The sequence below is a fragment of the Equus przewalskii genome, chromosome 7 (genome assembly GCF_037783145.1).
Source record: "Equus przewalskii isolate Varuska chromosome 7, EquPr2, whole genome shotgun sequence".
Lineage (NCBI taxonomy): Eukaryota > Metazoa > Chordata > Mammalia > Perissodactyla > Equidae > Equus > Equus przewalskii.
The window spans coordinates 17367888-17380571 of NC_091837.1; the positions used below are offsets into that span (position 1 = coordinate 17367888).

The 12684-nt window shown below is 51.2% G+C and overlaps 1 protein-coding gene and 1 long non-coding RNA gene across 4 annotated transcripts in view; one reads left to right on the plus strand and one right to left on the minus strand.

Moving 5' to 3' along the window:
• Positions 1–12684, plus strand: part of NOS1 (nitric oxide synthase 1) — a 175289-nt gene that overhangs the window by 18744 nt on the left and 143861 nt on the right. The gene's annotated exons all lie outside the window — the stretch shown is intronic.
• LOC103547949 (uncharacterized) lies at positions 6231–11416 on the minus strand. 2 transcript variants are annotated; one of them, XR_544130.2, is made up of 4 exons: positions 11307–11416; positions 9237–9706; positions 8699–8870; positions 6231–7495 (listed from the first exon to the last, which is right to left on the minus strand). It is a non-coding gene; the product is annotated as an uncharacterized lncRNA (long non-coding RNA). The 2 variants fall into 2 exon arrangements; XR_544131.2 differs by having other exon boundaries at positions 9223–9706; positions 11307–11415.

Consider the following 12684-nt stretch of genomic DNA (forward strand, 5'->3'; position numbering starts at 1 on the left):
ATGATTATAGTCAACAATACTGTATCATAAACTTCAAAATTGCTAAGAGACTAAGTCTTAATTGTTCCCACCGCAAAAGAGAAATGGAAATTATGTGACATGATAGAGATGTCAGCTGACTTACGGGTGGGAATCATGTTGCAATATATAAATGTATCAAATTCACACGCTGTACACCTTAAACTTACACAATGTTCTATGTCAATTGTATCTCAATAAAAATAAATAGGGAATGCAGATTCTCAGGCCCTGCCTCAGACTTGCTGATTCAGACTCTGCATTTCAGGAAGAGCCCCAGGTGACCCATGTGTTCATCAGAGTTTGAGAAGCCTTGATCTCGAGCACCTGTCTCCACTCGTTTGGGTTGTTTTTTTTTTTTTGAGGAAGATTGGCCCTGAGCTAACATCCATGCCCATCTTCCTTTACTTTATATGTGGGACACTGCCACAGCATGCTTTGATGATCCGTGCTAGGTCCACACCTGGGATCTGAGCCAGCGAATCCTGGGCCACCAAAGCAGAGCACGTGAACTTAACCACTGCACCACCAGGCCAGCCCCTGCCCGACTCCTGTTTTTAAGGAATTTTCTTAAACGGGGTTTCTGCCTCTCAACTGGAAGTCATCTACAGCTTCCTGAGCCTCTGATTCTTCATCTAGAACATGAGACCAAGACTGCTTATCTCACAGGGCTGTTTTGAAGATCGAATGAGACTGGTCTAGAACCTGACACTTGTCCCCTGCCTGGCCCTCTCCCTGTCCATCTTGTGGGCAAGAAGCTCTTTCCCCTGGCATCAGACAAGTAAAACACTGGCTTTTGCTCCCATTCCAGGGCTGATCCAGGGTGGCTCCAGAGTGAGGTCCTTCCACCAGGCACAGAAGAAATGACAGTGTCCATGGGGTAGGGTCCAGCCTCAAAGCCTGGACCACCTCAGCAGCCAGTAAAGCTTTGCTTCTCCTCTGCAGCTGCTATTGGCTGAGACAAGCTCTGTCCCTGGGCAGAGAGTCAGGCGATGTCGGCTGGGAGCTGCAGCCTGATGACAAGGGCCAGACCCTTCTTCAGTGAAAGACGCAGCAGCATTGGTGGGGCAGGGAGATGCAGTAACAGGCTGGAGGCTGGGAGCTGGGAAAAGGAGGAGGGAGGAGGGGTTTGGTCCAGGGTCACTGGGACCCTGAGAGCAAAGGCTTAGAGTGGCATTCCTAGGAGTTGGGGGGGTCGAGGGGGTTGAACTGAGCCCCCCAGATTCACTCACCCAGTCTCTACCCACCTGGCCCCATGCTCAGGAGTTTAATTTTTTACCCATTCACCAAATGTTAATCGAACACCTACTATGTGCCAGGAGTCATGATGATAAATATCTCAGTCCAGCTTTCAGACAGCTCCAAACTACAGTGGGATATTACAATCTAGTGTGATTGGTGCTCTATCTGAGGTACAGGTGGCAACAGCAGGATGTGCAAAGTCCCTGGGGCGAGGAAGAGGGAGATGCAGCAGCAGAACTGCAGGCAGCCAGGCATGGCTGGGACATGGAAGCTGGAGGGGGTGGGTGAGGAGAGATGCGCCTGGAGACAAAGGCAGATCTGGGTCAAGGTGGGGCCTGTCAGACATCTTAAGGAGTTGGGGCAATGGGGCGCCAAGGAAAGGATTTGAGCAAGGGAAGAGGGGAGATCAATTCAGATTTATACTTTAGAAAGATCCCACGGGCTGGATGGGAGTGAAGAGCAGCCAAGGGACCAGTTAGGAGGCATCCACAGTAATGCTGATGAGAGACGGTGGTGACTCAAGGCTTTCCAATAATGGCTAAGGAGTTGAGGGTAAAAATGCCACCTGTCTCACCTATGAACTCTCAAACTTGACCTAGTCAGATGGCAGAGGTAGAATGTGTCACCAGTGGAGTCAGGCACACACCCCAGTTCAAATCCTGGCCATGGAGGAACTTGCTGTGTGGCCTTGGGAAACATGCTTAAGCTCTCTGAACCTTGGTCCTCCTGACCATAAAACAAGGCTAATCACCTACCTCGCAAGGAAAATAACAGCTTCTACTCACATAGCCATGTGGATTGAATGGGAAAACGCACATAAAGAGTGGTGCCAACAGAGAAGAACCCAGCGTGGAGTAGCTGCAGTTATTTCATTTATCGGTTGTTCAATTCTCCAGTGACCCAGCAGCTACTTTGTGCCGAGCTCTGGGAACCTGGCCAGCAAGATGCTCTCCCTACTCTGAGGATATTACAGGCTAGGTGGGGAGGCAGACATGTATGTAAAAGGAAGAGAGGAGGCCCCCAGGCCTGGTGCACCTCGCAGGCATGGGCGACGGCCAGAGGAATGTTCGGGGGAAGAGGAAAAGCTCTGGACAGAAACAGGGGATAGAACAGCCCCTGGGATCCCCAGCCCGCCTGCTGGCCGGGAGCACCAAGCAGAGGAACACGATCGGGCCTGGAAATCTCTGGTTGGCATGGGGAGACCACGGGCCGGTGTGTATGCATGCGCGCGTGTGTGTGTGTGTGTTGGGGTCGGCGAGGTTACCTAAATAGCCCAGATCACAAGGCTCGTGGTGCAGGTTTGTGACAGCCACAGGGTCACGGGATCCACGCAGGAGGTGCCACCTGAGATGAGAAGGCATCCAGGCCTCGCCTGGCCCTGGGCCGTCTGGGGAAAGGACAAGGGCGAAAATAACCCCAGATTGTCAGAAGCTGCATGCCGGGCCAGCCTTCAGGAGGGCCCCTGACGGGGTCTGTTAAACTGAACATGCTGCCCGCCGGTGACCCTGCCACGTCCACAGAAACTCCAGCCAGGGACACGTCGATTTAAAAGAGAGAGCTAGTCTATAAGAACTCACATGATGAGGTCTCAAACACATCCTCTGGAGAGAGAAAAGAAAGTTCTAGAACAAAGTGCAAAAGTTGATAATATTCATGTATATTTAAACATTTGTACATATACAAAATAACGCTATATACACTCTATCAATACGTATGTTTATATGTATCAGTATAAAGCAAGGTTGAAAAGATACACACAAGACCCACAGCATTGAGCACCTTCGGGGAGGACTAAGATCAGAGGGTATTTGATTCCTAAAACGGATCATTTGATTTTTAGGAATAATTCTGTAACAATAAGTATCATTTTCATGGTTTGTTCTCGGTTTTAAAACCAAAGTTTTTAAAGAATAAATTTCAATCTTAAAGATATATTCAAATTCAGCAAAATAGATCGTGAAGGAACTAAAAACTTGCACTGAACAAAAAACAAAAAAATATTATATCTAGCAATTTGCACTGTTTTACTCTTAAATTTTAAACACCGGTTAATTTTAAGTACCACTCCAAGTGGTAGCGAATAAAAAGGGAAGTCACTCAAGTACCACTTCTTTGTATTTATCGTGACTGTTTATTTTGAATCTACCGTTTAAACTTAGCAATCTGTATTATCCCAGAGGTTAGAGGCAAAACTGATCCCAAAACGACTGAATAATTCTCAACTGTGATGAACTTTTGAACTTTCAAAACAATCGCGTATAGCCGAGTCTGCCTGTGTCAGGGCCCGGTGTGCAAATGGGCATTCTCTGAATTAGCTTCCAGCAGAACACTATGTTCATTAAAGAAGAGGGAATAAAAATGGGCTAATTTGGAGCTTATTATTAAAACTTAGTAAGGCAGCCATGGTTTAGAATTTAGACAAACAAAATACTTTCTCAGGGAGAAGTATTTGATCACTGAATTTGGTTAGAACAGGTACTGCAAGGTGATAACAAAAAGCAGACGGGCTTTAGTTGGTTTTATTATCATTGGCAACTTTTCTACAGACAGCTCAGCTCATTATTGCCTGCCTTCAGGATGGGCCAGCCCCTCGGCCCCACCCCTGGTACCACATTGCTAGGAAAGCCTGGTAGGGACCAGGGTCGGGGCTAGGCATCAAAGGGACTTTAGGTTCACCTATAACATTCTAATTTGTTCCAGCACAGTGGCTAAGAGTATGGGCTCTGAAGTGAGACTCCTGGGCTCAAATCCCGGCTCCAAGTTTGTGTTACTGAGCAAGTGACTTTCTTTCTCCCAGTCTCCCTTTCCCGGTCTGTGATATGGAGCTAATAACGCCGTGTCAGAGGACTGAGAGCAGGACGTGAGCTAACTTGTATAAAATACGTAGAAACACCTCCTGGTACATAGTAGGCACTCAATAAATGTCAGCCATGTTTTTAGAAGGACAACCTACTCATATATTAATAACATAATTTTTAAAAGTATCTACCTAGGGGCTGGCCTGCTGGTGTAGTGGTTAAGTTCGTGTGCTCCACTTTGGTGGCCCGGGGTTCGCAGGTTTGGATCCTGGGTGCAAACCTAGCACCACTCATCAAACCACACTGACGTGTCAGCATAGGTTTGTCCATTGAACAAATGGACCCTCTGGGGCGGGACACTGATGGCAGGAGAGGCTGTGCGTGCTGGGGGGGGCAGGAGACATGTGGGAACCTGTACTTTCCGTTCAATTTTGCTGTGAACCTAAAACTGCTCTCAGGTATAAAATCTATTTTTTTAAAAAAGCGTATGTCTAGAAAAAAGGCTGGAACGCCAAAATGCTAACCAAGGTCAGTGCTGGGTGGTGGGAGTATGCAGGGTGTTATTTTATTCTTTGTACTTTTTAAAAAATCCTGACCCAGCACCGCCCCCCCCCCCCCTCATTTTGAGGCTGGAAGCGGGGGAGGTGGTCCCTCTAGGGCCTACCCTGCTGACAGCCCAGCCCTCAGCCCGGCCTGTGGAACTCTCTCGCATGACCAGGAGGCGGCTTTCCTCTCTGAGTAGATTTTCTTTGTCTAGGGGTGGACATGGGGAGAAGTCAGGCTGCTGGGGAGGTGGGAGGGCCTCGGGCCAGGTTGGTGGGGGTGCGGGGGAGCAGCTTTAAGGCTCTGGGGGTGTCCCAGGGAGGAGAGAGAGGACAGGGGACTGATCAGGAGCCTGCCTGCAGCGCAGACCCTGTTGCCCGTCCATCCACCTGTCCATTAGCCTCTCCAACCCTCTGTCTGTCTGTCCATCCATCCACTGCCTTTCTATCTCCCTGTCTGCCTGTCCCTCCTCTCGTGCACCCATTTCATTCATTCATTTAGGCCACAAATGTTTATTGAACACCTACTACATACCAGGTTCTGTGCTAGGCCAGGGAAATCACTATGAACAGGGCAGACGCAGTCCCTGGCCTCCTGGGGCTGACATTCCGGGATGGAGGAGGGGGAGACAGCAATCACAAGTAAACAGACAGACAAGTCTATCATCACAGATTGGGCGAAGACTTGAGGAGACAACCAGGCTGCTGCCTGCCTAGCTGTCTGGCTGGCCATCCATCTGCTGGGGTTCCCGCCTCTCCTCCCATTTCTCAGTCCGTCCTGCTAACAGCCTGGCTGGACCCCAGGGTCCCACTCCCCTAGCGGCCCCTTTCCAGAACTCTCCTTCACTCTCGCCCCAACTTGCCCATCGTGCGAATCACCGGTGCCCCTGTTAAAAATACGAACCCCCTTAGAGTTAACCACGTGGGACGTGTTTAACAAGCTCCCTGTTCTGATGGCGGACAAGCCAGAGGGTGCTGCCCTGGCTGAGGGAGCCGTGACTCAGCTCCCCCTGCCCCCCCTCACCCTCAGCTGCAGCCCCGAAGCCTCATGTGCAGCCCTAGGATCATGGGACCGCTGGGCCAGGGTGACAGGGCCTCAGGGACACACCTGGGCTGATTCTCACGGCTGGAGCCCTGTGGGGAGGGCTCCTTGAGGCCAGGGGTCAGACCTGCTCAGTGCCAAGCTGCCAGGAGCCCAAGGAGGCCAGGTCTCTGGGAGAACAAGGAGAGAGGTGCCCTCAGGATCTGCCAGGCACACAAGCAGGAGGAGGAGGAGCCTCCAAGGGTCTCAGCAGCCTCCTCCGCAGCCACAGCAGGTACAGGCTTGGTAGGGAGGGGCCATCTGCCAAGACTCCGGGTGGCTCTGGGCTGAGGCCCCGCCCTGGTACCACCCACCTTCCCCCGACGGTCCTGAGCAGGGTCTGGATTTGGTTACAGAAATCGCCTACGGTGGGCACTGGAGGGGTCAGGGCCGGTGTGAACGGGCAGAGAGGAATGAGTAAGGCGTTCCTGGCGGCAGCCACAGCGGGAGCCAGGAACAGGGCGTCTGAGCATTTAAGAGAGATTCAGACCACCCTCATTTCCTGAGGCTCCCGGTATTGGAAAAAAATGAAGACATTGCAAAACAGAGTTTAAAACACGCACTCGTATATTTTTAATGCTTGCAATGAACTAGTGAAGCTCCATTTAATACTTACCCACAATAGGGCAATATAAGTAGATGGGTCATAAGAAAATGAAAGGATTCGTTTTAAATATTAATTCACAGCGCACCACAGGCAGCACAGCCTGGCACCAGGGCAGATGCTAAAAGTTGTTTGCTGATTGTCATCTGCTTGGGACGTTATCTCTGTATCTGGCTGACCGTATGAATGACCAAATTCAGAGGTAAAGTCAGGCCTCTGGGTTTGGGGCTCCCGCTCCCTGCAGAGCAAGGCCTGTGGGCAGATCATTGGGGAGACACGTGGGGTTTCTGGTGGGGGGAACTGGGAGATGTGCTGGGATGAGGCAGGGCGCTGTGGGAGCATGGAAGAAGCATCTTGTCAACCTGGGGAAGCCAGGGGTACTTCCTGGAGGAGGCAGCTCTAACCTGGAACCTCAAGGATGAGTCAGCATGAACCGGAAGAGGAAGGGCAAGAATAGGGATCCAGGAGGAAGCAACAGCAGGAAATGGCCGGAGGAGGCAGGAGCCCTAGGTAGGAGGACTGATGATGGAGAAGTGGGTAGGCAGAAGCAGAGACGGAAGGCCCCTCAGATACTCGGGCATTGGGACTTTAGCTCCCAAAGTCAGTTCAGCCAGACTTTCTTTACTTCCGATATCGTCAATGTAGTTTTGAAAAGTTGCATGCACCTATGTTCCTTGTAGACAAATTGGAAAATGCAGAAAAGCAAAATGATCAGGAGGCCTTGTCATCAGGAGAGAAAAAGTACACAGGGGTTGAGAAGGGCAACCTGTGGCTTTCTCCTTCCCACTCAAAGTAATAATGTTAGAAACAATGGCTTCTATTAATGGAGGGCATCAGGACTGTATGTACAAGAGATTTATATATATATACATATAAATCTATTATATAAGTTATCTTTTGCTGCATAGACAAATCACCAAAAACTTAGTGGCTTAAAACCACACCAACTATGATTGCTCAGCTTCTGTGGGTCAGGAATCCAAGCACATTTCAGCTGGTTCCTCTGCTTCAGTGTCTGTCACGAGGCTGCAATCAGCATGTCGGCTGGGGCTGGGGTCTCATCTGAAGGCTTGACTGGGGAAGGGTCTGTTTCCAGGCTCCTGTGTTTGTTGGCGCAAGTGAGTTCCTTGAGGGTTGGTGGACTGAGGCCTCAATTCCTTGCCATGTGGGCTTTTCCGGAACAGCTGTTTGCTTCATCAAAGCATATAAGCTATGAAGGCAATAGAGAGAGTCAGCTAGCAAGATGGAAGTCACAATCTTTTTTGTAAGCAAATCACAGAGGTGGCGTCCCGTCACCTTTGCTGTGCTCTATTGGCTGAAAGCAACTCGCAGATCTTGCCAACACTCAAGGAGAGTGGTTACACGAGGGTGTGAATACCAGGTGGTGGGAACCACTGGGGTGATCGTAGAGACCACCCACCATAAGTGCCCACAACAGTTCCAAGAAGTCTTTCTCAATATCCCCCACTTGCAGATGAGGAAATTGAGGCACAGAGAAGTAGGAGAGGAAGCTGCCAGGATGACCTCTCACGTATGTCCACTGGTTTAGCACCTACAATGTGCCTAACACAGTACTAGGCACTAGGAGATATGGAAATAATTAAATCAAGGTGCCGGTGTTCAAGGAGCCCCCAGCATAGTGGGGAGCAAAGATTGGCATAAAAATATGAGTGATGAATGGGTGATTAGAAATATGCCCAAGTACAAGGTCTTATAGAGAAAGGAATAATTAATTCAGTCTGGAGGAGTAGGGGAGATCAAGGAAGTCTTCTTGGAAGAGGTGGCACCTGAATGAAGTTCTGAGCCATTTTCTAAGCAGACAAAAGATGTGGCTTCGGAAGCATGAGATGGCTTGTTTCACCCGGGGAGGCAGCAACAGTCCTTCATTCATCCATTCCCTCCATTCATGCAATGTACATTTATTGAGCGCCTGCTGTGTGCCAGGCCCTGGGTGAGATGCTCTTAGATGCTGTCAGCCATCAAATCCCCACCAGCGGCTTTGTTGAGCAAGAATTGGGCAGAGAGTGCCTACTGTGTGCAGAGAGCTGCCCTGAGCACACCCCCTACCTGCCCGGTGCTTGCACACTTCAGAGTTACACAAAGCAGAGGCTCCCAACTGCGGGTGACGTGTGGGATGCACCAAGGGTTGAAATAGTGACTAACATTTGTGCAACATCTGCCTGTCTTCTCAGCATCTCCACGTCTCAGGCGCCTCTGACGGCCTCCTCGTCCCATCTCCTACGTGTCTCTCACTCAGGACTGGTTCTGAGTGTCTTGGGGCTCCAGTTCCCAAGGGAGGGATTTGGGCCGGCTGGCTCGATTTTTAGTGCCAGCCGCTAACAGGGGGCTTGCCTGGGGTTTTAGCTGCCGCAGCGAGGGTCCCCAACCAGGTAACGTAGGAATGAACCCTTACCTTGGCCTTGCTAACATGTGGTTAGCCCCTAGGCCGTCCAGCCACACCCGGGGGGGCGTGCGGTCTCATTCACTCACTCGTCCGTTCCACACACTTTGGGTGTACACCTACTGTACTGGCAGGCTCTGTATGGCCTAAGAAATATCCACTTCCTGCCCTCCTGGAGTTAAGCCTGGGGAAAACAGAGGCGTAGAAATCAAGAAAGCAGCAGATTCCAATAAAGCTAGTTCTGTTCTGTGTGAGAGGGCATGGGGGCTGGCCTGACGCTGCCTTGTGTGGGTCTAGAGAAATCAGCCGTGGAGTTTCCTCGCTTAGAATGAGTAGGAGCTGAGCCCGAGCGGAAGAGGTGAGGGAGGGCCTTCCAGACAGGGGGAATAGCATGTGCAAAGGCACGGAGGTGGTATATTTGGGGCAAGCTGACAAGTTCATCATGTGGACATCAGGTGTAGTCAGAGGACAGGAGAAGAGAAGAGGAAAAGAGACATTGTTTGTAAAAAGTTAGGATCCTAGAAAGTGTGTCATACCGTGATGGTCTTACCACTTCCGTGTCCGGACCAAACGTCGGTCCCTTCTTGGGAGCTAAATCCAGCTGCACCAGAAGTAGTTGTTTCACAACGTAGAATTTTTATTTGCGGCATGCAGCAAAGGAAAACGGAGACCACAGGGAATAATTTCACAAAGCTCAGACCCCGGGCACGGGGAGGTGGGAGTCTTTATTATTTGGGGCGGAGAATGAATATTCAAAGGGGAAGTCTCATCATCGCGTGCAGAGGCAGGCATAAGCTTGCACATGCGTGGTTTGAAATCAGGCTTCTGCATACATCGCATGATCTAAAAACGGCTGCTTCACCCCTCCCAGAAGAGGGGCATTTACAATGTCAATGAGGGCAGGCTACTTTAGGACAAGTCTCTATCTGTGCCCGCGTCAGTCTTCTGGTTGCGGTCTGGGCCGGTCTGGTCCGTTTCAGAGACACTGGGTCCAGGGCAGATGTCGCTCAGAGCTTCTTCCTGGAACAGAGCTAAAACCGCGTAAGCTCGAGGCCCCAAGGTGGTGGATGAAGGAACACCTGCCCCTTGGAAGGAGACGGGACAATCAGGTCAAACACAAAGGTTAGAGTTTAGGCAGGACACGAGAAGGGGGTTACAGTCAGTGTCTGGTGACACTTCCCTGGCCGTTCTGTCCTCGCCTTATAAGCCAGTGGTCACGCCTGAGCAGCTCCCAGGTGCGCACGTGCCCGTTAGACTGCAGTGTGACATCCTGTTGGGTTGGCTTTTTGAGGTTGGTTGCCAAGATTTAAACTTCAGGAGATTTTACATTTTAAAAAACAATCCCAATTTCCAGCTTCTTGTCAAAGACAACCTGGCCACACTGGAACCTCCACATTCCCACTGAAACAATTGGCCAGAGCTGAGGGGCAGCGATGGGTGCCCCCAGTAGACAGGGCAACGGGTTCTCCAGTTCAAGCTGGCCCCCCACCCTCAGCCCATGGCCACATTTGTATACACCCGGCCTGGCCCCAGGAGGCATCAGTGGCTGGGATTCCTGCCTTGGGACCCTCCATGTCAGAGTTCCAACATATCCTACAAGTCACCCTATTTCCTGCAACCCCAAATGCTCATCCAGCATCCCCTGGGTGTAACAGGGCATCCAGGGTGGTCGTATGGAGAGTCCTAACCACTCAGGCACCCCTTCCAGCCCCTATACGTAGAAGGGCTGATCTGGGCTGAGTCATGGGCCAGGCTGGCTGAGTCAAGTTCAAGGCAGCTGTAATTGGGTGAGATAGAAGGCCGCAAGGAAAGGACAAAGGGGACCGTGGGAGAGAGGCCCGGCACCTTTGGCCTCATCTAAGACATCCCTCCCACCTCCTCTGATTCATCCATATCTCTCCTCATCTTCCCAGTAGCCCAGTAGTCATGGCTCCAATTTGGTGCCATGAAGAGCTCAGTTTGAATCCTGGGAACTCACTTCCCCTTAAGTGGGAACAACAATGACACCCACCTCATGGGGTTACTGTGGAGATGAGGTGAGGTTGTATACATTAAGGGGTGGGCGCAGTACCCGGCCCTTTGTCCAATGACAGACAGCTATGTCTGCGTATTATTATTTATTCAATGTAGTTCTTTCTCTGACTGTCTGTAGCAGACGCCGTGGGTGTCCCACGCACATCGAGATTTATTCTCCATGTCTGTGCACCCCAGCTCTCCGTGTGCGTCCACTCCCGACAGCCAGGACCTGCTTTCCCTGGGAGAGAACCCGAGTGCCTGGGAACTTACACCCTCCCGGGCGTGACCCCTCACCGGTGACCGGGGGTGCAGCTCCCTGCTCCCAGTGGGGGCAGTTCTGGGGTACTCGCTACACCGTCTGCAGCTCCTCCCTGAGGGACTGAGCCTCTGGGGACTTCAGTGATAACACAGCCCTGCTTGGTCACCTTCCCTTCCCCCGCTCCCTGACCATTTTTCCTGGAGACATTTCCCTGTAAAGCTCCAACACACAAATCCTCATCTCGGGGTCTGCTTCTGGGGGACCCAACCCAAGACACGATCTCTTTTGTCTCGGCCTTCCAAATCCCCTGCCTCCCAACCTCATCCCCTTCTTCCTCGCTCTTACCGTCTCTCCTCCTGCTCTGCCTTCCCCTCCAGGCCCGCTCGCTCGCTCACACCTCCACCTCCGACTTGGAAGCAGATGGCATCCTCGGGGTGTGAGAGCTCCCTTTCAGTGATTTATGACCCTCGATTGGGCAACCGTTATTTTTAGCTGCCTCCCTCCACCTTCTGCCACCCTCCTTGGTGGAGCAAGTCCTGCCCTGTTTCTTGGGCATCAGAGGGCAGCTATGTCAGTGGTTTTCAACTGGAGACAATTTTGTCCCCCGAGGGACATTTGGTAATGTCTGGAGACATTTTTGGCTGTCACAACTGGGGTTGAGGGTGCTTCTGGCACCTGGTAGATGGAGCTAAACATCCTACAATGCACAGGACAGCCCCCGGCACCACCACCACCACCAAGAATTATCTAGTCCCAAATGTCACTAGTGCTGAGGTTGGGAAAGCCTGGGCTACGCATTTCTCTACTTCTGCTAACATTTGGTTACAGTATGAGCATGTCACGTCCTCCCCTTGTCAATACGAGAGAGCAGTCAAGATGCTCCGTGGCCTGCTGTAAGAGCCAGCAATGAGTGAGAGGCCCACCAATGAGGAGACCTAACATGCTGATGTTTACTCTGTGCTGGGCCTGTAGCCAGCAGCTCATCTTATTAGGTAATTTCTGCCTCACAGCAATCCTATGAGGATTTCCCCATTTTGCAGGTGAAGAAAATGAGGATAGGAGAGAGAGAGGGGGCATTGAGCATCAGAGCTGATCCTGGACTTGTCTGTCTGTCTCCAAAACCCATGATCTTACACACTGTGCTAGATTAGTCAGCTGTCTAGTGATTTATCAAATGGTTTCTGCAGACAGGAAGCAGCTACAGGTGTTCACTGTGCGAGAGGCATCTGTGGTCCCAACTTTGGAAGTCCCCAAGAGGACTGACCAGGAGGCAGAAAGTATCAAGGCTCTGGCTCCATGGAGGAGTAAGGTCCTATCTCTGTGCATGCTCCAAGTCTGAGAGACATCGGGTCAATGACGGCTCTTTGCAACTGTCTCTCCTCGTGATGTATCAGGAAGCTTTGGCTGTGTGACAATCCACGCCAAAAGGAAATGCCTGTAATTTGAAGTCACTGTTTTGGTTCACAATTCTGCAAGTTACAAGTCTGGATCTGTGGTCAGCTACCAGGTCAGCCGGGGACTGGCTGACCTAGAAGGCCCTTAGCTGGGATGGCTCGTCTCTGCTCCACCTGGTCTCTCGGCCTCTAGCAGACTGGTCGAAGCTTGCACACGTGGCAGTGGCAGGATTTTAAGTGCATTAGAGGAGGAATAAGGACTCTTGAAGCCTATACTTGGAAATGTCACTTCTGCTGTGTTCTGTCGGTCAAAGCAAGTCACATGACCA